This window comes from Sceloporus undulatus, chromosome 1 (assembly GCF_019175285.1).
Source record: "Sceloporus undulatus isolate JIND9_A2432 ecotype Alabama chromosome 1, SceUnd_v1.1, whole genome shotgun sequence".
In the NCBI taxonomy this organism is placed as follows: Eukaryota; Metazoa; Chordata; class Lepidosauria; order Squamata; family Phrynosomatidae; genus Sceloporus; species Sceloporus undulatus.
Genome location: NC_056522.1, coordinates 335,884,621 through 335,892,931, shown reverse-complemented (window position 1 = coordinate 335,892,931; position 8,311 = coordinate 335,884,621).

The window sequence follows — 8,311 nt, the reverse complement described above, 5'->3', positions numbered from 1 at the left end:
GCTGCTGCTTAATTAATTGCTGCTTCCTATAAATCCTCAGAGACCTCCTCAAGCCCTTCCTTCATTTCTCTGCTCGGTGAAGGTAGGTAGGGGAAAGTTTCTTCTGTATCTGAATGGACAGAACTCTGTGTCAGAGCTGGCATTCTGGTCTGTCTCTGAGATGTGTGGCTCTGGAACCTCCTTCTGCTCTGATTAAGCAGTAGGTCTCAACAGGTCCACTGTGTCAGTCTCTGAGTCAGTCCATGTCAATGTTCTGGAAGCAGGGCATGATACACAAGATCTGGAAATTCAAAGAGAAATTTAAACCAAGGGTAGGATGCTCTATGATCAGAAGAAGAATATAATACATGGCCACAATGATTTTTTAAAAAATAATGGAAACAATACACAGAAGAGCTATATAAAAATGTGAAACGATGAACCACACATATGAAGAAGAAACCTACAAAGATAAACCCCAGATTTTGGAAAGCAAGGTAAAAGCCACACTTAAAGCAACTGGGAAAAATAAAGCACCAGGAACAGAAAGCATATCAATAGAATTGCTACAATTCAGAGACAGAATCATCCAGTGCTAACTAAAATACGCCAAGAAATATGGAAAACATAGCAGTGACCAAGGGATTGGAAGTGATCAATATAAATTTCTATACACAAAAAAGGAGACACAAAAGATTTCAGTGTCTACAGGACCTTTGCACTAATTTCCCACACAAGGCAAGTCATACTCAAAATTCTGCAGCAAAGACTCCTCCCATATACGGCATGAGAAATCTCAGAGATGTAAGTTGGATTCAGGAAAGAGAGAGGTACTGGGAACACATAGCAAATATACGATGGATAATGGCAAGCACCAAAAGAATTCCAAAAGAAAGTGTGCATGTGCTTTCAAAGCCTTTGACTGCATAGACCATGAAAAACTATGGATATGCTCTCAAAGAAAAGAGAGTGCCAATAATCTAATTGTCCTGATGCATGACTTGTTTTCAGTTTTGTGTTATTCTGTTGCTTAATGTCAGAACTGAACATGAAGAAACAGAATGGTTCCCAATTAGCAAAGGGGTCAGTTAAGGCACATAACACCCCCGATCTATTCAACCTGTATACAGAGAATATCATATGCAGATCAGGTTTAGACTCAAAGGCAGCAGAAGTGAAGATGGAAGAAGGAACATTAAGAACCTAAGATAGGCAGATAAACACAATACTTTTAGCAGAAACCAACAAAGACCTGGAACAATTTTTGAAGAAGGTCAAGGAGGAAAGGGCCAAGGTAGAATTAATGCAGAACATTAAGAAAACAAAAATAATGACCATGAAAGATTTACAAGAATTCATCCTATATAATAATGAAATTGAAATAGTAGAGTAATTCCCATATCTTGGACCAAATATTAATCAAAATGGAGACTGCAGCCAAGAACTTATAAGAATAGGAATGGCAAGGGCAGCTATGAAGGAACTGGACATTTTCATTTTACTTCACAGGGTTGTGGTGGGGATAAAAGGGTGGACTATAGAAGCCTCTTTGGCATCCTTGGAGGGAGGGTATGACAATGTTTCATGTTGTTGCTGTTGTTGTAATAGTACAATTCAGCATTATTATTTTCTAATAACTGTATATTCTTTCTTTTTGCTTAAACTTAATTTTGTTTAATTCAATCACAAGCTCTTTCCTCCCCCTTTCTCTCTCTCTCTCAACATCCTGCAAAGACACATTTGCAGGGAGCATATTTCAAGTCCTCTTTTTGGGTTCCAACAAAGAACCTCCACACTCTACTCCAGAAAGGTCTGGGGAAATTTCTTGGCATGATCTGTTTTGCAACAACTTGTGTTTCCACACATGGTCCTATTTCCTTACTGGCTACATTTTGCCCTTGGCAAAATCCACCCAGTGTCATAATCAATTAAATCTTCAATTTTTCTTTTTCAAGCCAAGTGGTCACGTTACTACATGAAAGTCTTCAGACAGGTGTGTGAACGTGTGTTTTGTATGAATGTTTACCCACAGCATGCTAATTATGCCCTGTAGGTATATTTGCACCGCTTTTTGAGAAAAATGATAAACGGCATTGCAAATATGTATGAGTTCTTTTTCTTAAAAACACACAATCACACAAACTCAAACAGCCTCTAGACATTAAGAATGTGAGATCAGCCCTTTTGGCCTAATGCAGTTCTCTGCCTTTACTATATAACTATAGCTTTTACCTTATTTGCCCTCTGGCCCTAGGAAAAAAGTATGAAATCAGAGGATTTTCTCGCCTTTACAGAAGACATAAATCGTTAAATGGTGAAAAGAAATCCTAATCCAGACTTTTCTAATAAAAAAATGAGCTTTTCTTAATTTGTTTCACTTGTATGTTGTGGACTGAAGTGCCTAAGTAACAACCAACAAGATGCTTCGCTAATGGAAAATATGTGCTCATAAAAATAAAAATAAAATCTTCTCAGACCACATATTCTGTCATACATAATTACCCTGATTGTGTTTCATTTAGCAAACAGACAAAAAAGCAAATGTCTTTGTTTTACAATAAATTAGACACTTGGCTTGAAATGAAATATTTGAATTTTGAATAGTAGAATATGACATTTATTGTTATAGCTGTTGGATTATAGGAAGCTTCCCAGGGTATTAGTTCCTTTTTTGGGAAAGATGGTTCAGTTAAGAATCAGTCTCTTTCCCCAGAATTGATGGGTGAAAGCAATGAATTTCTTTGTTCTCTCTGAGTTTAGCTTCAGCAAAGTGTGGAAAACAGGGAGTGTGTAATTTATTTAACTAAAATCTTTACTAGTTGCATTGAAATGTACATTAAGAATTTCTATACATAAATTGCCTAATCCCTGTCTAATTAAAGGAAAATTTCAAGTAAAGGAGGAGATCAGCAGAGCTGGCACTTACCATCATGAGGGAGGAATATTTTATGTGGCCAGAGACACACCTGGAAAAATCTATGGTGATAGGGTCTGGTTGCTTAGATGGATAAATGCATTGATCACCATGCATTACAGCAGCTGATTGAACAAATGGGGAAAGTTCTAGAGAGACAGTATTACAGTGTAGAGACATGCAGGAAAACCTTACTATCTAAAGCACCATTGCCCTAATAGCAAATGGAAGAAAAGGGGTGGATGTTCACTGGCCAGAATACTCTGGGCTGCTTCCTCATATTCTCACCCTGAAACTAGTAGTGTCACTAGGAGGGTGCAAGGGGCATGGACTGCACTGGCTGCATTACTGACAGGGGGTGTGACACCACAGGACAGGGGGTGATACCTGGTGTCCCCCACCTCCCTTCCATGGAAGAGGACCCGACTCGCCCCTTTCCCTGTTCTGTGTGGCTTTACTTCAGGAGGGTAAAGCCATGCAGAACAAGGAGGGAGAGGGCTTGGCTCCTCCCATCCCTGCCCTGCACAACTTTACTTCAGAGTAAAGCCATGTGAGTCAGGGAGGGAGAGGGCCCGGCTCCCCCATCCCTGCCCTATGTGACTTTACTTCAGAGTAAAACCATGCGGATTAGGCAGGGATTAGGCAGGGATAAGGCCCGGCTCTCCCCCATCCCTGCCCTGCATGGCTTTACCCTGAAGTAAAGCTGCACAAGGCAGGGAGTTGGGAGCAGACCCTTTTGGCCCAGCCCCCACACACTGGGTGACACCCTGGTGTGGGATGCCACTGCCCAAAGCTGCTCCAAATTACCCCCATTGACTCCACATTCCAGAGTGACGCTGGGTGTCTGACTATACATGCATCCTGCTGTGCCACCTGGTGCCACTGTTTGCTGGCATGAGTGACTCCTTCTGAGACCAAAAATGAGTCACCCAGCATCAGTCACATGGCTGGGCACCTTGTTGTGACCTCAGAGGGAGTGTCTTGCACCAGTGGCAGTGTCAGCAGGCAGCACAGTGGGGCCTATGTGTAGACAGCCACCTGGTATGACTCCAGAAAATCCAGCAAAAGGTAAAATATTTTAAACTGGTTTAAGGTAGCAATGGTCTGGATTCAATGCAGAATTGCCCTCATGTTATGAAGTTAGTTCACAGTTGAATAGAGGCCTTGGCCACTCATTGTGAAGACAAGACAATATGAGAGTGGTGGGGCGGGGGGTGGGGAGAAACCTATTTAAATGAGCTGTGTAGACATGCCTGGGGATCAAGAGAGAATGTTACATTGTGCAGTTTTTTCCCAACAATAGCCAAATGAACTAATTACAGTTGGCCTTCCATATGCACAGATTATTTATCCATAGTTCAAGCCCCCATGGTTAGAAAATATTCCTTGATTTTGCCATTTTATGTGAGACATTACTTTACTATGCCATTGTATTTAATGGGACTTGAGCATTCACACATTTTGGTATCCATGGCAGGACCTGGAACCAAATCCCAGCAGATAACAAGGGCCCACTGTTCACTGAATCAAAATAGATGGAGATGAAATAATATCAGTGGAAATTGGCTGGATATTATTCTCATGGGAAAATTATTTGGATATCGAAGGCTTTCATGGCTGGCATCCATAGTTTTTTATGGGTTTTTCAGGCTATGTGACTATGTTCGAAAAGAGTTTCTTCCTGACCTTTTGCCAGCATCTGTGGAAGATGCCAGCCACAGATGCTGGCGAAACGTCAGGAAGAAACTCTTTTCGAACATGGCCACACAGCCCGAAAACTCACAAAAAACTATATGGGTATCATTTCATTAGATCCAGCAAAGGATTTTCTCCCAGTGCAAACAAGATTTTCATGTGAGAGCTTTCCCCTAGGATCACAAAGGAATAGATGGTTATTATAGGTCCCATTTGTTATCTTATTTACATCCTAGTAGGCATTTTCCCCAGGCTGAAGGTACCACTTGGGTCTCAATGATACACATACACATCTCCCTTTACATCTAACCTTTTGTCTTATCTCTTACACTATATATGATATACTCCATAGGTTACATCAAATTATACTCTGTACTGCATAGGCATATTCCCAGGCTCCAAAGCTGACAACTGAATAAGTCTGTCCTGCAATAGCTGTGTTGTATTTTTTAATTTGTTTTAACTATGCTCTGAATATGTTTTTAACCCATTTTTGTAGCTTGGAGAACAGCCTTATTTATACACAACAATGAAAGTAGGTTAAGTTTTCATCGTAGCAATTTATAAACCCCATTACTGTATTTTAAAATACAAATCTAAGCCAAGTTAAACCTCAAATCATACTAACAGACACAACCATAAATTAAACTAAATCAACTAAAAGGAAAAAATGTTTTTATGTGTCTACGTAATTTAAAAAAACATTTGTGTTACATGTTGTTTCAGGTTTTGTTTTTTGTTTTTAAAATATGTTTTGTAAGCCATGTTGGGTCCCATTAGGTCCCGTATTGGGGGAAAGCTGTTATATATTAAATAAATAAAGAATGATCATATCCCCCCCCCCCAATGTTCCTGTCATGGTTACAGGATGTGTCCTGAAGATTTCAGGCTTCTATATGAGAATTTGGTTTTTCACATACTCTGGACCCACATGCTCCAGGTCTTGATAGACCATAATGAGCTCTTTAATTGTTACCAAGGACAACCAAGTCATTCCAGCAACTGAATCAAACAATTCCAAATTCCTCTTGCTGTCAGTAAAAATGTAAAAATCAAACATTCAGATTACTAAGAATTTGCTTCCTTTTTATGACAGTCCCAACTTGCTGCCTGATGTGACTGCCTGACTCTGCCTTGGGTATTCCTGACTTTGTATAATAGATTTGAAGGTAGTGTTTGGTGAGGAATGCTGGGAGATGCAATCCAACAACATCCGGAGGGCTGTGTGTTGCCGATTCCTGGTTTAAGGGGAAATAAGCTGCCAGTCATTTAGAGACATAGCCATGTTAGTCTGGAATATCAGTATACAAAGGGATCTTGTCTCAAATGTGCCACAAGATCCCTTTGCATATTGTCAGTCATTTTGTTTATTATGTTTTCGCTGTCATGAAAGTTAGAGGAGATTGGCATTGAGGTTTCTGTTTAGATGATAACCTGGGACATAATTTGCCTGGGATGTCATATAAATAATGTATTTCAGTCTTTCACCTTACATGTCACATCAATGGGCTTGGAAAGTTAGTAATATTTGCTCCCTCTTCTGTTTTGGCAAAGAGGTTACCAGTTGGTTGCTTCAGACTTTTACCTCTAGAGGGAGATATAGGATCTTTCTTTGCCTTGTGACTCTTTCAAAAGAAGATAATTTGCAAATAAAAAGGACAAAAAAGATTTAAACCAGTCCAAGAACATTACTGAACACTATTATGTCCCATCCTTGTCAGAGGGAGAGGCAGTCATGTGTTTACATATTTGCCACTGAAATAAATGGTATTTGGAAATGCCTGATTTTGTCTGGATCCGCAAATATTTAGAACAAATGTTCTAAATCAACAATGTTAAAGAATATTTAAACATTAGAAGCTGGTGAGTTTTAATTGCCTTTGTGAGATTATTATTCTGAATGTTAAACATTAGACACACACACACACACCCCAATTATTTGTAGAACTTGAATTAGGAAAATCAATACCAGTAGTCTTCCTTAGAAAACATATTTGGAAGGGACAATATCATGTTTGTGGATATCCAGACCCCTTGGAAATACTACTTTTTTGCATTGTAGCTCTCAGAATACTTCATCCAGTCTGTGGCCAACCTTTGCTTGATTCTAAGATTCACAGTACCAACAGTACATAGTTATTCTAGTGCAATGGCACAAAGTGTTAGTATTTCATGATTATTGCATCATTTCATGATTGTTTCCCACTTTCATGTTTTAGTAAAAATGTCTGTGTTCCACATACATGTTATGGATGAAACCTTCTTGGTAAGTCCTAACTAGAGTAGACCAATTGATTCAATTATTCAATGAAAAGTCAGCACACAGGTAAATTCTATCGATTCAACAGTCAGAATGAAGAATGAGGCATAGGCCTATAATGTTTATGTGTCCTAGATGACCTTTTTTTTTTATCCAGGAACTGAATTTGGGGCATTTGGGGCTAAATCCAGTTGCTAGTCCCAACTAGAATAGAGCTGTTGAAATGGAGGAATTTACAGAAATGTTGAGTTACCATTCAGGAATTGATTCAGTAGGTCTACCTTAGTTGGGACTAGCAAATGGATTTAGCCCTCTGTGATCATAGCATGTCCTTTTACAAACCCTTCATTTATGGTTGATTCATATATCACATACAGCTTGTTTGGGGGAAATGAATTACTCAGGAGAAACAGAATGAGAACTTACTGATGACAGAACATGGGATAGGATGAAGTAGGATAATCTCTTTTGAAGTTCTGTGCACACAGAGCCTGAAATGTATTTAATCTGGATTAAGGGAGATTTGTTTAAACTGTGGTGATCCGACTGCCCAGCAACCACATTGGAATAATTTTTGTTTTGGTCTGGTTTAAGGTGGAAAATCTGTGCAGATTTATATTAAATTCAGGATGATTTTTTATTTTATTTTATTTTTTTTGCAGGAATGTGGAAAACTTAAATGTAAAATTCTGCTTTTGATGTTTACCTGCTGCTTTTGAAAGCCAGCCAAGATATTTAAAATGACTTGAATGCTGGTACTATTCCTGTTTTCCTTGGAATATATTGATAACATTTTGTTTGACTTATTTCAGCCGGTTTGTGCTCCTACATGACTCGAGATCTTCCAGTTGTGATGCAGATCTAGATAATTACAGACAGAATTTCCACATTATGCTAGAGTGATTTTCAGTAAAGTTGGTTTACCCTTTCTTCCATGAGGCTTCAACCTCTGCACAATAAAGCAGTGACAAATTACATATTACAGATGATCCTCCCAAGCCAGTAGATCTATACATTTTAGGGAATAGGTGGGAAGCATGTGGCCTTCCAGACATTGGAGTTTATCACACTGAGGTTTATGCAGTTCAGATCCGGGTGACTTCTGGTTCAGCCATGCGAATTCACATCGTAAGGTGAATAGAAAGGCAAAAGTAGCTGATGGCTATCATTGTCAAACAGCTCGAAGAACAATGAAAGACTGTGAAATAATATAGACAGAGATGTGTGTGTGTGAAAATATGAGTTTGTGTAAAATATATGTTTGTATAAGCTGTGACTGAGAAATTTTGATATTGCTTGTTAGGGGTTTCTTTTAAGATTTTATGTAGTGGTTTTTAAAAGGCTTAATAAAATATATTTAAAACAAATTAATGGAAGAAGAATATCAATATACCATAAAATATAAGGCATTCCAATAATAATAATAATAATAATAATAATAATAATAATAATAATAATAATAA